At 42.1% G+C, this 20690-nt stretch overlaps 1 long non-coding RNA gene across 2 annotated transcripts; it reads left to right on the top strand.

Moving 5' to 3' along the window:
- The first annotated feature begins 2689 nt into the window (after positions 1 to 2689).
- On the top strand, positions 2690 to 18582 carry LOC108352339 (uncharacterized). Of its 2 annotated transcripts, XR_010056146.1 has the most exons (5): positions 2690 to 2946; positions 3655 to 3790; positions 4954 to 5913; positions 16162 to 16257; positions 18314 to 18582. It is a non-coding gene; the product is annotated as an uncharacterized LOC108352339 (long non-coding RNA). The 2 variants fall into 2 exon arrangements; XR_001840510.3 differs by lacking the exons at positions 16162 to 16257; positions 18314 to 18582 and having other exon boundaries at positions 2695 to 2946; positions 4954 to 12423.
- The last annotated feature ends 2108 nt before the right edge of the window (positions 18583 to 20690 follow it).

Here is a 20690-nt window from a genome sequence, read left to right as displayed (position 1 = left end):
TATGGCTACCAGAAAATTTAAGGAATTGGTTTACAGTTGGGTTGCCAGGTGATATTGGGGAAGTCAGAATCTTTCCTTCTGGGTTCTTGACCTCATTATTAGAAGAATTTAAGACTGGACTCAGTGGAAACTCAAGGACAATTTTACTAGCATTTAAGAGAAAACATCCAAGGCAGGTAAGCTGCATCAGCAGCTGCCTGGAGGAGGAGAATGAAGAGGAGACGGGAGAGGCTGTGTCATTTGAGTTAAGCCAGCCTTGGAGGTAGGCCAGTCACAGAGTAGACAAAGACATGGTGGGAGGAGAGCCAGACAAAGGCAAGCAAGTCCAAAACATGCTTAGGAAAAAGAGAGAAAGAGGAAAGGTGAGTATTACATTTTTCTGGGACAGAAAAGCAGGCTGACTTATCATGTTGTTGGCTCTAAAAGGTACGGCATGAGAGGGCAGCCATTCTGGGAAGGAAAAGTACATTATTTCATTAAGGAGACAACTACTTCATCTAAATCTTTAACATGGCTCGGGGTGAACCCATCTTCCTTGGGGTACTCTTGCATTCCTGAAATGTGGTCTCTTAGGCAGGCTCCTGTCTCAGCCCCACTGGAATGTTAGATCTCCATTTCTTTGTTGTTGTAATTAAACACTGTGAAGGAGAGACCACTGAGGCATTCTGGAAAGGAAAAGTAGACCAGAGATTTTATCCTTTCATCTAGAAGGAAATATTTTTTCCTTGGTGGGGACTTTACTGATGCTGTATCAGCATCAACTTTGGGTGTTTCCCAAGGCTTGGGATCTTAACAGATGCCCGTCCCGATGGCATCACTCCTACTTCTGTCTGCATCTACAATAGGATCTCCACTTCTGAACTGGAAATGAATCAGCTAGACACCTCACCAGGAGGCTTCTGCTTGGCCCCAGAGAAGAACCATGTGCTGGTTAGTTTTTGTCACCAAGTAGAGTACTGGGAAAAAGAAACCTCAATTGAGAAATTGCCTCCATTAGATGGGCCTGTGAACACGTCTTTGGGGAATTTTCTTGGTTAATCATTGATGTGGGAAGGTTTAGTCCACGGCAGATAATAGCTAGCACTCCTGGTTAGATGGCCCTGGGTTGCATAAGAAAGCAGGCCTGAGAAAGCTATGAGAGGTAAGCCATAAAGCAATAGCCTTTCATGGCCTCTGCTTAATTTCCTACCTCCAGGTTCCTGCTCTGACTTCTACCACATATTGTACTATTACTTAAAAGGCTAAGGTTAACTAAGCTTCTTCCTCACCAAGTAACCTTTGGACATTGCTTGATCACAGTTACAGAGAAGCAAACCAGAACAGCCTACTTACTACTTCTGTTCTTTGTACCCATGGTACAGGCTCTCTGTACTGAACATGCTTCAGTCCCTAAGTTTTGTGTATTGTTCCTGTCACACACACACACACACACACACACACACTCACACACACATACACACACACACACACTCACACACATATATATATATATTTGTCTCTTACCCTATACACATTGCCAGCATTAATAATAATATATGAAATGTTATTTTATTTCATAAGTATTTTTATTTTTCCTTAGTCAATACAAAGTACCTACTATGTGCTGGGTGGTGATTTTGGCTTTTTCTATTGTCTCGTTAGATGATGGAATTTGCCTTACTTCCAATTGTGTGTGTGTGTGTGTGTGTGTGTGTGTGTGTGTGTGTGCTTGTATTTGTGTTTCTCACAGTCTTCCCATTTTTATAAATAAGAAGGTGATTAATATGTCCTTTTCTACATTTTGTTAGATTTCAACAGTAGAATCGCTGGGTCAAAGAGCACAAATATATTTATGGTTGTTCGTATATATTGTCACACTGATTTCTAGAATGTTTCTATAAATGTACACTGCTATGGCTGCTTTATGAAACTATTAATTTCACTGGATCCTCACTGGCATTTACTTTTACCATTCAGGACAGCATGGTGGCATACACCTGCAATTCCCCAACCCTTGGGAGGCTGATGCAACAGGGATTTCCAGTCTGAGCTCACTCAGGAATACAGAGCAAGTTCTGGGCCAGTGTAGTCTACCTCGTAAAGCTCTGCTTCAGAAGTCAGAAACCAAAACCAAAGAAAAAGGTTAAAGGAAGGGAAAAGCATAGTGTTTTTCCACGTTTATCAAGCTGCATTTTGTTGTTTAACTGGGCAAGGCTGGGAGGGTTTGCATGGTATGTTATCAGCCTGCATGTGAATTAGTGCATTGGGTTTGTGACCTGTGCATGGTCTTAGGGTGACCTGGCCCTTCATGCTATGGTTTGTGTCCTTTCCTGGGTCGCAGGCTAATGGAACAGTGACATTGTTGTGTCCACTTCCAGAATGACGCTAATGATCTCCTTCCCTTCTGCTTTAGCAAGCAGCTATGCTGGAGTCAGGACACCAGCCTGCAGGAACTGCCAGCAGGGACAAAACCCACAGTGGCAGGAAATTACCCTAAAAGGGTGAAAATTGAGAAACCACCCATAGTACAGCTTGTTTCCAGGATACGCTAGTACCTTCACGCTTAAGCAATTATTCTCTTAGAATCAATTTGGTGGTTCTTAAAAGAATAGGTGTTTTTTTTTTTTTTAACTTGAAAGGGGTTCAAGGGAAAAAGATAAAAGCTTGGAAAACATTTAATTTTGGTTTATAAAGCAGTCATTCTTCACCATTGAACAGAAAAAGTCATTCTTTGACACTTTTCCTTGTTTTTTTTTTTCTGTTTTGTACCAAAACAGATAGTCTCCTTTTAGGCTCCACATCTTTGTGCTCAGAGGGATGCAGATACCTGTGGGAGAAAAGGGCTAATGGTGTTTTATTCATTTGCAGGGAAAAGAATACACAGAGGCTTCTAGGCTACTTAAAGCCATGGATGTCTGGTGCCAGTGTGGTAGCTGTACCACAGGGAGGGAAGTGTCATGGAGGATGGTAAGTGACTGCTGCTTCAGTGGTTGAGAGATTGGTGTCTGTGGCCAGCTGCTTCCAGGCTGGAAGTGCAGAGCTCTTCTTCCCCAGCCTTTGTCTTTTTTATTATGTTCTTTAAAGTAACACAATAAAGTTTAATATGTGTGTGTGTGTGTGTGTGTGTGTGTGTGTGTGTGTGAGTGAGTGATTTGGGTATGTATGATCTTTACATAGTTCATAATTTTCACTTACTTGATATATCATTTCATATGACTTACTGATCACAAGGGACTTGGTGAGTATAACATATGTAGGGCAGACAGCCTTGTCTAGCATGCCCATAATGTGGTAGGTCAAGAAGTCAATAGTACAAATATACACAAGCTTTAAGTAAACTATAAAATAATGCCCAATCCATTTTAGAAACTTATTAGAGGTGTTCTAATTTGGTTTTCTATTGCTATGAAAAAACACCACAACCAAAACAATTCGGGGAAGAAGGGTTTATTTGGCTTTCAGGTTAGAGTAGAAACCAGAGCAGGAACTGCAGCCTGGAGTTTGACGCAGAGACCATAAAAGAATATTGCTACCTGGCTTCTCAAGACTCACATTGGCCCACTTTTCTTATATAATCCAGGGTCACCTGTCTAGGGATAGTAGAGCAGTTAAAGGGCTTTATGTCTCAATACAGACATACTTGATCACTCATGTTCATTTCTTTTTTATTCACAGTAGCCAGCAATTGGAAACAGCCTAAATGCCCATCACCTGAGCAGTGGATAATGAAACTGTGATGCATCTACACAATGGACTATTACTGAGCTATTCCAAGGCACGAAACTATGTAATCTGCATGAAGATGGTTGGGGTGAGAAATAATCACCCTTAGTGAGTTAGCCCTGACCCTGAAAGACAATCATCATGTGGATATTAGATTTTATAGATTTCTGTAGATATTTGTGTTTTGAACAGAATAATACTGAGGTTAGGTAGATAGTAAGTGACCAGGAAGGAGAAGAGGATCTTTTAAAGAAGGGGAAATAAAAAAGAGTATTATAAAGAGATAAAGAGGAAACTAGGAGGATTAAAAAGTGGGGGTGGGATGGGAAAATTAGATAAAGGAGGCAATATCGGAGGGACAACCAAAACCTTTAGGAAAGCCAAATGGAAACCTACTACAGAAGGAGCTCTCTTTCTTTCTCTTCATGTATGTATGTATATATATGAAATTTAATATATGGAATTATATATTTAGTATATTCAATATATATTGAGATATATATTGCTCAACTCATCTCAGCAACTAATTAGCAATGTTCTAATTTGGTTTTCTATGCTATGATAAAACACCATGACCAAAAAAACTCAGGGAGGAAGGGGTTTATTTGGCTTTCAGGTTAGAGTGCATCATGGAATCCAAAGCAGTAACTGCAGGCACACACACACACACACACACACACACACATATGGAATTTAAATGGAGTCACCATAGGTCTAATGAGGGACACAATGCTCCAAGTAGGCAACTTTGCTAAGCAAGACGTCCAGTGCCAGGAATGTGTTACATCCCTATTGAGTCTTCTGTTCAAACAGGATTCCACACTGACCCATAAAACATCATAGGCTATGGCCAAGGCTGTTAATGACCCTCCACAACTTGGTAATGAGGCCCCATTGTGGAAGAGACCAATTTTGTCATTGAACATGGAGAAATCAACAGGTGACCAGTAGAAGCTTCACTCCTACCAGTTAGCATTCACAGTGTTGGAAAGTACTCTGTGGGCTACGGGAGAAAATAATCAGCATTGTCACCTACCTACGAACCCCGAGACCTACCACCTTTTTCTTTTTCAAAATCTTTCTACCATTTAAACTCTGATAAACTGGTTACCCAGTCATCTATCTCTCTTTCACTTACCCTCTTTTTTGGTCTAGGGAATACATCTCAGGTTGACTAAAGAAACTGGAAAGCACTGTAAAATTTATAGTATTTATTTTTTTAAATATAATTTATTCTATGTTCTTTTTCAGCACATGAAAAGTATGTTAAAAATGGAAACATCTTTCCCTTCATTTGGAAGAGTAAAAGCTCGTACTTGGCTGGAAAATGACATCTAATGGAGGAGGATGATAATTGGTGCTGAGTAGAAAGCTCCAAGGTCAGGCATGACTCTTCCCTGCTCTGTGACACTTCGTCCTTGGCGAAGGACAGGAGGTGTTCAACATCTCTTCATAAAGGTCAGCTTTCTCTTTAGTCCCTACAACTCCCCTCCCCCTAAGCAGCAGCCCGCTGGTAGTATATTCAGCAAGCCTGATTTCATCAGATATAAATATTCCGAAATTCTCCTATTTCAAATAATTATGAATCTCCGTTGAGGTAAATGTTGTTTGGGGGTTTCTACCCCACCTTAGGTCATTTAGTTTCCCAGTAAAAAGACACAAAATCTTTATATTTATAATAAGCCTTAAAGCATTAGAGCTGGGTGGATATCAACCCCCATGCCATTTTATCTTCTTCCCTGTCAATAACCCCAAGATATCGCTTGCCATGTGCTGCTTGGGCCACTCCTATTCCAACAGGGTGATCGTTATAGCTATGTGCTCATGATCTGCCTTCTTCTTCCTCTCTCTTCCCTCTCTTCGTGGTCTCTGCCTCAGACCCAAAGCCAGAGAACTAAAGCCCCAGATGCCAGGATGCTAAAGCCTCAACTATCTCTTTTCTTCTCAGCTACAGGCTGTAGGCATCTTTATTTAACCAATAGTTTTTAAATTAAGAGGCAAGGGCTGCACAAGAAAGACTCATAAAAATGAGAATTCCCTGGTCTTGAGGCAACTAGACCTTGGAATACAGAATTTAGCATTACACTACCTAGCAACAGGCCAAGCCTCAACAGATGTCAGGGGGAAGAGAGCTGGAGTCCTGCTCCTCTAAGCTTTCCCTCTGTGAACATCAGAGATGAGCTATAAGAGTTCTAAGCCATGAAACACCAGGTAAAGCTAACAAGACAGTGTTGAGTAAGGGTTCTAGTAGTAGGCTACAAACATTGTTATCACTTCCCATAGGAGAAAGACTAGTGCAGAATGAGCTAGCATGAAAGTGTGAGAACCAGCCCTTGGTCTCAGGTTTTCAATGAGAAACAATACAGGTAGGCTTAAAACCTGATCTCAACATTATAAGATATGTAATCTATTCATCTGTTTATTCACGGACTGCATTGTGTCTGTTACACATTCTTTGGCTGTGGCCAGGGGCTCGGCAGATGGTGGGGGAGACGTGATGAGTGAGAAGCAATCAGAGCCTTTATTCAGCTAACTGGCCTTGAATGTTTCCAGCCACCGGTTCTTCTGGGCTCTCAGAGTGGCCGTGCATTTTAAGTCAGCTCCCCTTGACCTTCTTATTAAATGCTAACTTGAATATACTGGTTTTATTTCTGCCACGCGAAAAGCCACAGGAAAATTGCAGTTCTTTTCTATATTATGCCCTAAAAAGCACCGCTTGGCATTCCAGTTTGTCTTTAAAATCTTAGCTTAAATTTCTTCCTCTGTGAGACTCTGGAGAGTGATTTCTTTTCCTGTGTTGGTATAAGCTTGCACTCCTGAAATTGTGTGTTAGGACATCCAGAGGAAATATTAAACAGAGACTAGTATGCAATATGCCTCCTTAGAAAATCCTCAGGCAGTTGAGTCACAGGGTAAGACTCTTTAATGACTGCCATGCCTAGTGTTTATGTCAGATTGACACAAACTAAAGTCACCTGGGACAAGGGAAATTCAGCTGAGAAAATGCCTCTATAAGGATGACTTGTAGACAAGCCTGTAGAACATTTTCTTAATGATTGATGTGGGTTGGCCTTGCCCCCTGTGGGTGGTGCCATACCTACATAAGTGGGTCACACCTGGATAGGTGATCTTGGATGGTACAAAGAAAGCAAACTGAGCAAGGCATGAAGTCAGTCTCATTCCTCCATGGCTTCTGCTTCAGTTCCTGCCTCAAGGTTCCTGCCTCGAGTCCCTGACCTGACTTTCCTTACTGACTGATGGCAATATGGAAATGTAAGAGGAGATAAACCCTTTCTTCTCTGAGATGGTTTCTTGGTCACAGAATTGTATGACATCATTACAAACCCTAAATAGAGTCTAGAGATTAGAGACTTGTCTTTATTGAGCATTTACCTTGTGTTTATATGTTTCACTGTTTAGTTATAATATTTATGTATTGTTGGTATTGTGTAAATACTATTACCATTCATACAATTTATATAATTATTTTATTATTAAGTAAATATAAGTGTGAATATATATGTATACACACATACATATATATGTATATAATGTATACCTATCTGTATCATCCACCATATTGGAATGTTTGGTCCTCTTTTGTTGTTCTTCAGTTCTTATCTCTGTATAGGGCACAACACAGGATCTTTATAAATAACTGTCTAATAAGTAAGAAGAAATAAATGGAATGAAATTGCTATTGTCAGAGACAAGTTTAATGTTTTGTACTATTCTGAAAGATAGGACATTTAGTCCATGCTTTCAGGGAAGTTTTAGGGCCAGTGGATTCTTCTAGTGCACACACAAACTCTCTCTCTGTCTCTCTCTGTCTCTCTCCCTCTGTCTCTCTCTGTCTCTATCTCTGTCTCTCTGTCTCTCTCTGTCACACACACACACACAGACACACACACACACATTTGTTTAGCAATTTTCTCCAAGGAGCCTCTCTCTTAGAGAGAAGTTTGTCAAGACCCGGGATGCTAAGAGTAGTGGAAACAAAATCCAGCAGGAAGCTCACTTGGCTCAGGAAGTAAACAACTTGAATGGTTTAGGTCGGACTCTGAAACTGATCAGCTACATTAGGCCCCACCTTGCCCAAGCCTGTGTAAGATATAGGACTGCTAAGAAACACTCTGAGCTAAGAGACAACTGGGCCACCCAGAATGAGTAGAGACAACCTGATCTGCCCAGAAAACCCTCAGACCAGACCAGCTCCCTGGAAGAGACCAGTAGAGTTGCCTGGAAGAGCTTAGACCAACTGATCAATGTGGAAAGGACACTCTCCAACCTGCAGAGCAGCCTGTGGGTTTTCTAGCTTCATGTGCTGCCATCAGTGCTGGAGATGGCTTTGGTGGTGCCGCTGTCAACCATTCTGCTCTTGTAAGCAACTCTTTCCCTACAGTTCTATATGCAACTGCAATAAAGGTCAGTGATTCACCAAGTTGTACTCTGAGTAGTATTCCTCATTTGGTCTATCATTTGTTCCTTATTTGGGTTAGAAAGACATTCGTACATGTCTCAGGAATGCTGTTAGCACAATACTTTCTATGTGTGTATGTGTAGGGGATCCTTGTCTAGTCTGCCTAAAGCTTCCTTATCCTAATTGAGGAAATGAAAGCCACCCAAAATCTGCCACCTCCTTTTTCTGAGTAGAAGGTGCAGGAGATTGGTCCACTGACTCAACCAGAAGGTCCTTCTTAGACCCTTGCCTAGCACCTGTTGCTCCTCACATCAACAAGGATTCACCAAATCATCCAAACAAAACAAAACAAACAAACGAAAAAACCCAGTGCATTCACCAAAGCAAAGTCAGTGAAGTAACAGGGAGATCTCTAACTCCTGAGACTCATTTTAAATGGTTTTAGACAGTAATACCGAATAGTGTTGTATTCCTGGAGCCTTAAGTAGCTACTTAGTATTCAGGCTTCATACAACCAGTGAGAGTTCCCAACAGAGAAGAGAATTAACTGTTTGGTGTGTTTTAATAACTGAGTGAGCAAAGATCACGTGAATCGATTATCAATTTGGCTAACTTTCTTGTGGGGCTTGTGTGGAAGAATTAAATGCAAACAGACTGTGTGTTTACCAAGGAGGAATGCACCTTGAGGTGAATATTAGCATTCTCAAATGTGACTCTTGTAACACACCGGATTCTTTGCCCACTCTCTCCTTGTTATGTCACCACTATAAATTGGAAACAGAGATAGAATCGCTGAAAAAAATATGATCAGATACAGTGCCAACACATTGAGAACCTACTACTTTAAGCAGGTTTGTGACATGTTTTTGACCTTGAGACTGACAGCATCCTTCTATTAATCCGTAGGCCACCAGCAAAGCCTCTAGCTTCAAGGAGACTTCAAGATGACACTAAGTTTGTTCTAATGCTGGACCGTTATGCCTGGGTAGCTTCATTTATTCCATGACTGTTGGTTGATTTTTGTCAATGTGACACAGACCTAGTCACATTGAGAAGAGGGATTCTTAACTGAGAAAATGCTCCCATGCCACAAGCTTGTAGGAAAGTCCATTGAACATTTTCTGAATTAGTGATTGATGTGGGTGGGCCCAGTCCACTGAGTAGTTCTGCTGGGGGCTGGTGTTCTTGGGTGTTATGAGAAAGCAAGCTGATCAAGCCATGAGGACCAATCAAATAAGCAACATTCCTTCATGGCTTCTGCATCAGCGACTGCCTCTTGGTTCTTGCTTTTAGTCCCCTGATAATGGACTACAGAATATAAGCTGAAATACACTTTTTCATTCCTAAGTAGCTTTCGTTATAGTGTTTTTTTATCAGCAATAGAAGCCCTAACTAACACATCATATACTCAGAGAAGAGTAAAATGTACATGGTACCCAGCAATAGCTGTTCTGTTTTAAATATTTATATCAGCATATATTTATTGTACAAAGTGATGGCTTCATAATTATGTGCTAATTCAAGAATACCATGTGTTTTCAGGATAATCTTTCCCATTGCCCTCTCCTGTCCTTTCAACCTCCTGCTAGTTGTTTCCTTCTTCCTGTTACCTTTCTTCTACTTTCAATTCCTAGTCCTCATTCTCAATGAGTAATTGTTCCTCTTTCATCCCATTTTAATAAAATATTTTATTCTCTATGAGTTTTGAAATGCACACAATATACTTTGATTGCATCGATCCCCAGTTGTCTCTTTAACTTCTCCTAGATACACCACTCCCCTAACCTTCCTCTTTCCAGTTTGGTCTCTTTCTTAATAAAACAGAGAGTCTTACTTCTGTTATCCATATGCTCCTGGGCATTAGCCCTCCCATCCCCCACTAGGGCTCAGTTGATCCACCAGAGGTTATATCCGTAACAAAGACCGAATCTGCCTTCTTAGCAGTCATCATCTGTCAAAAGCTCTTCAGTGCAGGTCAGGGTGGAGTTTCATGAGCCTTTCCCTCTTCCATTCAAGAACTGTTCCTTAGAGTTTTAAAACTATTGCACTTCCCCCCCCCCCCGTAAGGCAAGGGACACTGTCATTAGGACAAAATGGCAACCAACAGGTTTGGAAAAGATCCTTATGAATCCTACATCCAATAGAGGGCAAATATCCAATATAACTCAAGAAGTTAGACTCCAGAGAGCCAAATAACCCTATTAAAAATGGGGTACAGAGCTAAACAAATAATTCTCAACTAAGGAACATTGAATGGCTGAGAAGCACCTACAGAAATGTTCACCATCCTTAGTCCTCAGGGAAATGAAAATCAAAACGACTCTGAGATTCCGTCTCTCACCAGTCAGAATGGCTAAGATCAAAAACTTAGGTGACAACAGATGCTGGTGATGATGTAGAGAAAGAGGAACACTCCTCCATTGTTGGTGGGATTGCAAACTGGTACAACAAGTCTGGAAATCAGTCTGGAGGTTCCTCAGAAAATTGGACATAGTACTACCTGAGGACCTAGCTATACCACTCCTAGGCATATACCCAAAAGATGCTCCAACACAGAACAAGGACACATGCTCCACTATGTTCATAGCAGCCTTATTTATAATAGCCAGAAGCTGGAAAGGACCCAGATGTCCCTTAACAGAGGAATGAATACGGAAAATGTGGTACATTTACACAATGGAGTACTACTCAGCTATTAAAAACAACAACTTCTTGAAATTCATAGACAAATAGATAGAACTAGAAAATATCATCTTGAGTGAGGTAACCCAATAACAAAAACATACACATGGTTTGCACTCACTGATAAGTGGATATTAGCCCAAATGCTCGGATTACCCAAGATACAATCCACAGACCACATGAAGCTCTACAAGAAGTATGGCTAAAATGTGAATGCTTTAGTTCTTCTTAGAAGGGGGAACAAAAATGCTCACAGGATGAAATATGGAGACAAAGTATGGAGCAGAGACTGAGGAGAGGCCATCCAGAGACTGCCCTACCTGGGGATCCATTCTATATACAGCTACCAAATCCAGACACTATTGTGGATGCCAGAAGTACATGCTGATATGGCTGTCTCCTGAGAGGCTCTGCCAGAGCCTGAGAAATATAGAGTGGATGCTCGTAGCCAACCATTGTATTTAATACAGCGTCCCCAAGAGAAAGGACTCTGAAGAGAAAAGAGCTGAAGGGGTTTGCAATCCCTTAAGAAGAACAACAATATCAACCAAGCAGACCCTGCAGAGCTTCCAGGGACTAAATCACCATCCTGAGAGGACACAGGGATGGACCTATGGCTCCAGGAGCATATGTAGTAGAGGATGGCCTTGTAGGGCATCAGTGGAAGGAGAGGCACTTGACTCAATCAAGGTTAGATGCCCCAGTGTAGGGTAATGTCAGAGCGGGGAGGTGGGAGGGAGAGGGTGTATGAGTGGAGGAGTACCCTCATAGAAGCAGGAGGAGATGGCGGGTTTCTGGAGGGGAAACTGGGAAAAGGGGTAACACTGAAATGTAAGTTAAAAAATATCCACTAAAAGAAAAAAAAATGCCCCCCCCAAAGAATAGAATGAACTTGTTAGAAACCAGATGTGTATATTCCCTCTTCCACACACAGTCAAACATAAAATAAATCTTAAAAATTGATTCTCTCTCTCTCTCTCTCTCTCTCTCTCTCTCTCTCTCTCTCACACACACACACACACACACATGCCTATAATTGTACAGCACTGAGCATTACTTTGGGATTGATCTGACGGGGGGGGGTGACAAGGAAATGGAGAAAGAATAGACACACAGACACAGACACATGTACAGCAAAGATGCGATTGTGTGGGGTGTTCTTGTTCAGATGCAGATGCCTCAGTTTCATAACCAGGAAACTCAGTGTGTTTACTTTGTACATCTGAACCAAGGAGGCTGGGTTATTGTTTACAAATGAATAAGGAGGCATGTTAGGAGATCTCTGGCTAACTCCAGTCTTTGGCAGTTGTTATCCTGAAGGAGAGAGAGTTGTGGCTGATGATATTTGTACGCAATGGTTAGCTATTATGTAAATAACCATGCTTGGATCAGAGGAAGCTTGGCCATGCCTCTGAGCCAGTGGAGGGTTTTGTCACTTTCATGAGTCTGAGGAATTTTTTTCTTCAGCGTGACTGCGCCTATTTCAATAACACATTCATTATGAACTTCATCTGCTCTGCACGCATTCACTTTGGACTTCATCCACTACCCCTCCCCCTACCCCATGCCCCCCCCCCGCATTGAGACATGGAGTTCCGTGTCACGTGCTGGCAGTGAACTTGGTGTGTAGTTGAGGATGGCCGTGACCTTCCGATCCTCTATCCTAACCTCCAAGTGAGGAGACTATAGGTGTGCACTACCTCACCTGGCGTGTGCAGTGCTGGTTATCGATCCCAGGGCATCACACACGCTAGACAAACACTCTCCCAACAGACCCATCTCCCTAGATCTTTGTTTGTGTCAGTCAGACTTCACTCTGGGGGTGCTCTGTGGGTAGCTAAAATTCTGTGATTATTAAATAAGAAATGGATGTTGGAAGACAATTCTGTACCTTTTACACAAAGGAGGATTGCACATCACAGGTATTATTGTATGTATTATTTTAGATTTCTAAAACATGTAGCTGCATCACATAGTCCTAGAAAGAAAAGCTGGAAGGCCTATTTTATGCTCCTATCTTGGTTTACCCTCTCCAGAGGGAAATTATTTGACCCTGATCCTTAAGGCAATCTGTTTCTAGAAAAATAGAGACCATACTCGATGCTGATGATGCTTGATGGTACTTTACATTTGGAGAGAGGTATGAAACTGTTGACCTCTCAGCCCTTTTGTTACCCCTCACCTTTTCTATGTGTTTTCGTTTTTGCTTTGGCTCCAGGTTTGACACTACTAGCCAGATAGGATTTGCCTGTTCCCTATTAATAGGTAGAGCATTGTAGAGAACATCCTTACTTTAATAAACAAATTTATTTTAATAAGGTTACTGGTTGCCACTGGTTAGGCAAATAAAGGTCTATCTCTCTGACCCCCCAGGCCAGACTGCCCAAGGTATTCTATCTGCAAGGAACTGTGACAAGAAAGATTATGGAATCCGTGTGTACACAGTCCTGCTGAAAATGCTAATTACTGGTCATCGACACAGGTTTAGGCTGGGCCACTTGGAAGGAGTTCAGCATTCAAAGTCACCAAGGCTTCTAAGCGCCTTCCCTTTCTGCTTACACTCGGCCTTTCTTGCGTAATTCCTTTTCTGTATATACCTGTCGCCCCACACGGCTTCCTACAATACAATAGATATTTCCAAAATTCCAACTTTCCTTCTAAAGGCGCTAACCCCAGAGTTTCTTTCTCTAGCTCTTTCAAAGGGACCTGACGGGCCTTTCATTGCACACTTTGTTAAGGAATCAGCTCTCCCCTTCCCGCTTGGCAGGCTGATTCTCTTTTCATAAGTTATTGCACTAAAGCTTTGAAGAAAAAGCCGCTCCTTTAATGTTATATAAGGTATACTTATAGCTCCTTCAAAAGGTCCCCAATTCAACAGATTTGAGTGAATTCACATGCTCTGTATATGCTTCTTTACCAGATGACTCTCATACTCCATGTTCGGAAAGCATGTGGAACTGTGGGCGAGACGAACTATAGTTTGAACAGTATTTTGGTTTCGAGCCTTGACACTTTTGATAGCTATGTATCCAGGTCACGCCATGCACCTGTTTTGAGCCCTACCTATTAAATCATTTTCCTAAGATCTATCTTACATGGTTACTATGAAGTTGGAAATCATCCACATAAAACACTTAATGAGTAGGATTAAGAAGCTCAATAAAATTTGCTGTCATTAGTGATCTGGTTCTCCTCTGCACAATGTTATACTCGCCCCTTTTATACATTGTCATATTTTCATAAATATTGTGTATTATGAGTTAAAACCCTGCTCTTCTCCTTCCTACTCATCTGAGCTTCCTCTCTCTTCTCCTCTCCCTGTTCTATTCTGTCTTCTGTTGTCTCATCCCTAATTTAAAAATGCTTCTGTTAATTGACCCCCTCGGGCTGAGTGGTTTCCTTTCCAGCACATTCCTTTGGTTTTCACAGATTAGGACTCTGTAACAGGACATCAGCCACTGTGCATGCTCAGCCATCTCTCTCAGACCCATCAGCTGTGATTGACAGTTTACATGGCAGAGCATCATAGTGTAAGGGTTAAGCTAAGGGAAGCCAGGCTTGGGGTTTTTAGGGGTGTTGACAGTAGGTTGTTGACAAGATCAGATCTTGAGCCTCTTGCACTCTCCTGCTTCTGGTTTCTTTGCCTTGGGGGAGGGGGAAGGCAACGGGCAAGGCAAGTCAAGGCAATAGATGGAGCAGGGTAGGTGTGTAAAGAGTGAGAGCCCAGGCTCCGCTGAGTCCTGTTGCTAGGCAACAGCATGCAGGGAGCAGACACATGCATATGCCTGCTAGCATCCTGTTGTCTTAGCAACAGAACATTTGGATGGAGGGGTAAGGAGGAGGGGGACTGGGTTCAAAATATTCAAAGTTCTCAGGATCCTAGAGAACCTCTTACTCTGAACCTCATCTGTTCATTTTCTTAATCTTCTGGTATTCACCAAGACTGACTGTGTGTGTGTGTGTTTTTTTTAAGCTTTCTTCTTTTTCTTTAGTTCATCACCCAACGTTTGTATGAGGTTTTTCCTCAGAGCTCCATATTATCCCAGTCACATTGCGACTCATTAGAGCCCATCCACCTCTGAGTCTCCTGGTGCATCACAGGGTTGGCCTATTCTGCAGAATTTTAAAAATGATCCCTCGCTCCAAGGGCATCCCCATGGGACTGAAATTAAATGCTCACTTGTGTGGAAATTTAAATCCCAGTGTTCTGGTATGTGAAACAGTGCTGAGCTGTTATCATCAGGGCCAGGGCTGTCACTTGTGAGTTTTTCAGGCAGTTACAAGGACTGCAGGGAAGGGAGTGGGTCAGGATGCCTTCCCTTTTCCCATTGCGCCCCGCCATGATCAGGATTAATACATTTCGTCCTGTTCGTTCCTTGGTCCTGCAAACTTCACTGTTCTCCCTTCCAATGTTGAAGCCATTCCTTCTTCATTTCTGAGTTCTTCATCTCTGCCACAGATCCTGGAGGATGATAGTTAAATTCATTTGGATGCCCTGAGAGCCCATACAGTGTCATATTCTTTGAAACTATACAGATATTTTATATTAGCTACTGTTTTTTTATACTTAGCTCAAAGCTTGTGCTCTTTTACAAGACGCTCTAGACTATCATTTCTTTTAAAGTATATACTTTATGTTCTAAGCCAACACATACCTAGGTGTGTGTGTGTGTGTGTGTGTGTGTGTGTGTGTGTGTGATTGGCTGTATGTTCACCGCATGTGTGTGGTGTCAAAGTAGGCTTGAAGAGAGCATCTCTTTCCCTGGAGCTGTTGTTACAGGCTATTGTAAACTTCCTAGTGTGGACTGTGGGAAAAAAACCTCGGTCCTCTGCAAAAGCAGCAAGTACTCTTAACTGCTGGGCCATCTCCCCGTTGCTGAGCAAGTTGTTGTTGACTTGTTACCTCTAACCCCTTGTGCTGGTAACTATGTCCCTGATGCTTTCCCCTCAATCTTTACTCCCTGTTTTAAAGATCTGCCATGTCCAACTTCCTTTTTTAAATATCTTTTTAAAAATTTTATTGTTCTTGGATATTTTATGTATTTATATCCCCCTTTCCCCCTCTCCCATACCCCTTCCCCCTACTTCTATGAATATGCTGCCACTCCCACCCACCCACCCACTCCTACCTTAACACCCTGACATTCCCCTACATTGGGGAAGAGTCAACTTCACATGATGAAAATCTTGTGTTAATTTTTCACCTGTAGTCTCCAAGGGTCTTGAGACTTCGCTCTATGTTGTGTTGCTATGCCAAGTATCTGATACTGATGCTAAGGCTGACACAGGGTAAGTTAAAGAACTACTACTGGCTAAGAACTGCAAAACTAACATCTTTCAATGGCCTTCTTACTCAGGTGTGCAGAACAAGAGCAAGCAGGCCCACCCTTTATCCCTCTTTTACAGAGCACCGCCTCCCAGTGCTGTTGCATTGAGGATCACCTTTCCAAACTGTGAGTTTTGGTGTCATGTTTAAACGCCAGTCCTCTGTAGTGCTCAGTCTCGTGACTGAGTTCCAGCCTTTAGCCTATGCTGCAAATGGCTTCAGCGTCTCCTTTGTCATGAGTAATTCACAGTTTGCTTCACTGTTACATCGTGCCTGTATCACAGGAGCTCTGTGAGGCCAGAAGCTTCTCATATCCCTGTAACTCTAAGAATTCATGAAACCTGCTTTGAAATCTTGCTGTAGCAAATTTTCCTGTTTGTGGGGAGAGTCTGGTAGGGCCAGAGTCATTCTCAATATTGTATTCAATTGCCCATTTACCCACACTTCATTTATATAACCTTTGACCCGGGCCTCACTCTCTCTCAGAACAGAATAAAACTTTTTTCCCCTGTAATTTGATTCCAGTGGTTTCAATAAGAAATATCTCTGACAGCCTTCAGCACTTGAATATTTGGTCCCCAGTTGGTGGCACTGTTTAGGAAGATTTAAGAGGCATGGCCTTCCTGGAATAAATATGTCACAGGGGTGAGGTGGGTTTTGAGAGCTTAAAGCCTTGCTTCATGCTTGTAGTTTAAGATGTGAGACCTCAGTTTCCTATCCCTGTACAAGCTTGCTGCTGTTGTCACGCTCTGCCTCTGTTTTGCCACCATGGCCTCCTGTCCCTCTGGAACTGGAAGCTAAAATAAACTCTCCCACTAGGCAGCTTTTGGTCATGGTGTTTTATCACAGTAACAGAAACATAGCTAATGTAGTGATCTAATTGAGAACTTAATTATTTACTGCCTAAGCTATTTAATTTTTTTCACAGCAAACATATATACTATTAAACATAAAAAGAAAACACATTTAAAAACCCTTGCTCAATATCTAGAGCAAGGCTAAGCTCATAGTATCCAATTAAGAAATCCTTTTTGAATTAAGTTGAATTAAATTAATCTTTGCCTGTGAGATGGAACTTCCTTGCGTTAAGCCTTTGAATTTCTTCCAGTGTGGAAATTGCCAGCATTTGGGTCAGTACCGTAATAAGATGATGAGGATCCTGAATGGGAGAAGGGACTCCTTCTTCTCTTTACCTGGATATTGTTCAGCTTACACCAGTTCAGCACTTTTATTCGGCATGCCATGCATTCACATGTATCTTCCTGCTTTTAATGTTTGCTGATTCATACCTGTGTCTATGGGCTAGAGTACATGCCATGTGTGTATGGGGACAACCAGAGGCTAGAAGGGAGCATCAGATCCCTGGAGCAGGAGTTATATATAGGTGGCTGTAAGCTGCCCACCCTGTCTTTAAAATGGAGCTTAAATCCTCTAGAAAAGCAGCAAGTGCTCTTAACCACTGATACATGTCTCCAGACCCAGTGTGTACCTTATCTTTGCAAGGGAGCCTTGGTGACACCTTCATTTACTGCCACGGGTTTCTGAGTGCCAGGATAGAACAACATGTCCCTGGCATTTAGAGTCTTGGGAAGGCAGGAACCTACTTACCTCATAAGGAAAGTTTCCATCTAGACAATTGAAAAGTGTATAAATCATAATCATCGCAATCACAGAAAGGTATATTTGTGCCATGTACTAACTGGATAATAACTGAAGACAAGCACACACTCTACTAGATATGCCTGTCACTCTGACTCCCCTTTGTGCTTCCTCTCTACCTCTGAGCCCCTTATCCGGGTGGAGTAGATTTTCATTATGCTGATCATCTTAGCTCTTCCTCCTGTGACCAAGTAGCAATGGTTATGGCAGCAAGTATACTTAATGTTGAATACAGTTTGTATGCTGCATTTGACTAGGTCACCCAATGACGGTATGAATGGGGCTATCAGAGTTGATGAGGAGTGAAAGCATGAGTTCAATCTTGGCAAAAGTTACTGTGTCGTTGGTTGGGAGGAGCAGAGGGAGGGAGGTTTTCTTCCTCTAAGATAGTGAGAGGCTTAAAGCTTTATCTGGAGAACTCTATCTGCAGAGGAGTGCTTGGAAGAAATAGAACAGCTGCTTTAGCTGGCCACGTACCTGACTCTATTGAAATATAACAAGGCTTTTCTTCTCTGGGTCCTCAGGTACATACAAAGGTGGTTCTTTCAAAGAATTGGAGCCAGAGAGCTGAATCTATCCTGTTACAAAAGGTCTGCCGAGCTGATTCAAGGGAACATGTGGTTCAAGGCTAGTGCCTTTGCTACTGCCCGCAAATCACACTTTTACCGAAGGAAATGCCCTGGATAGCTATGGGTTTCTGGTCTCCCTTTATGGAGGAAATATAAGCTTATGGACAACATCCATACAATATCACATCTGTGATCAAAATGTGATTTAAAAAGTGATTTCCATGATTCTTCTCAGTAGTAGTTATAAAGCAGACCAGGGCTATAGCTTTGTTTTCCAGGATGCTGAGAACTTTTGAGTTACAAGGAGGAGCAAGAGACCGATGCCACAGTCCTCCAGGGAGACTGCTAGAGTGATGGAGAGCCACTTTATCTCACTGACTTGGATGCTTGTGTGCTGCAGAGCGAGAGGACAGTGGAAGCACCTTCCCGGGGGGTGACAGAGTACCTCTGGAGTGACAACAGTGCTGCCCAAAGTCCCTGTCTCACTCGCTTCTTCTAGTTCCACAGGTCTCTGGAAACCAAGGCAGGTTTCCACCATAGTACCTAGGCAGCCGTTGGCTTCATAGCTCTAGTGTAAATATCTGTGGTTTGAAGGAACTGGGGAGATGCACAGATCTTCTAAATTCAATTTTTCAGTTCAGTTTCATGTGATATTCTTCTTCTGATGTGCATATGGCACTGAACAACTGCTGCTGTGGTCACCCATTATAAAGCGGCCCTCTTAGAAATGCCTTCATGGACACGTGGACCAGTGAGAAGTTACAACTTATTCTTTGCCCTCTGTGCAGCCCCCTGGAAATACCTCTAGCCTACTTCTTGCCAAGGGCTGATGGTAGCTTCGGTGTGTGCTGCTGGCCACTGTCTGTCCTGCAGAAACTCCAGATTCTTGCACGAGAAACTTCCCAGTTCATTCATCAGCCTTCAATAATTTTCTTCAGTGATTCATCATCAGAAAGTTTCATTACTTGTCCCCCCACCCCCAACTTTCTGAGGCTGGTAAATAGCATGCCATTCCAGCAAAAGGCGGAGGGGGTGGCAGCCCATCTGGACCCTCGAGTTTGATTTCATATTTATGAAACAGCTTAAATGTCACTTTGAGTGAAAAACGACACCTTCCCCAGCTTCTCACATTAGTGCCTGTGGCTGCCACTGAGTGTTTCTTTCTTTACCTCCCCCTCCCCTTTTCATCAAAGACAGCCTGTGGTTTCTCTGCTAGGTTCCCCTATGACAGGAATAGAAAGGGGATGGTGGATGGAGGGATGGATGGATGGATAGATGGACAAGACCACAGTCAGATATCTTCATCAAGTCACAGAAAAAGTTGAATTGAAGACAATGAAACAATAAGCAAGCAGGAGCGATTCTGGCTTCTGGGGAGTTTTTTGATTCTTGCTGATCATTTTGAGAAAACCTTCTATTACTGTGGGTTGAATGGTAAAGACAAACATTTAGAAAATAAAGCTTTAGAAAAATAAGCCATCTATAATACAGTCTAACATAAATACCACTCTAACAGCCTTGTGGTCATTTGGATATATTCTTCTTTAAGGCTGTATAGTTTTTAAAGTTCAAAATTAAATGTACACATGGAATTTGGGACTCCATAACAGCTTAGGACTTTGGTAAGACATTTGCTCAGACACAAAAGAGCTCTGGGGAAAAGACAGGTGAGGTCATAAGCGAATGCCTTTGAGGTAGTTGCTAAATGTGCCCTGGGTGTTTTGGATAGGTTCATTAATGACTCACATTAAACATTTTCAACATATTGAGATTGCAATGAGATATTTCTGTCTACTCGTCCAAGTATATAACTCTCATACAGGGGTTTTTGTGTTCCTGAACACATTTACCATATGGGAATGGGAGGGAGTTCAACTCTCTCAGGTATGTAAACCCAGTAGGTCCTGAGCTCTGCCAAGATGTATATTTGTCTGCCTGTATTTAGTCATTTATTTTGGGGAGCCCCCAATACAGTCTTTTGTCTTGCCTGGTACACTCTAATGTTAACCTTGATCTCCGACTTGATTGGTTTGATAATCAACTACAGGATTGGAAAGCACACTTCTCTGTGTCTGAGGGGATTCCAGATATGAGTCCATCATGAGGGTTTGATCAAAGGAATAGTTTGATCCACTGATGGATTAAAATTTTAATAATTTTTAATAAAATTTTAATAATGGGGCCTAGGTGGACAAAACTAATCAATAATGATGTGTCCTTGAAGACCATATATTAAACGGGTCTGTTTTCTTATTTCTTGGAGCTCTGTCTGCTGTCCACCTCAGTGAAAGTTGCTCTATCATACCCCTTTTCACCACAATGGACTGAAGCA

The sequence above is a fragment of the Rattus norvegicus genome, chromosome 11 (assembly GCF_036323735.1).
Source record: "Rattus norvegicus strain BN/NHsdMcwi chromosome 11, GRCr8, whole genome shotgun sequence".
Taxonomy (NCBI): domain Eukaryota; kingdom Metazoa; phylum Chordata; class Mammalia; order Rodentia; family Muridae; genus Rattus; species Rattus norvegicus.
This window is presented reverse-complemented; position numbering and strand designations above follow the sequence as displayed.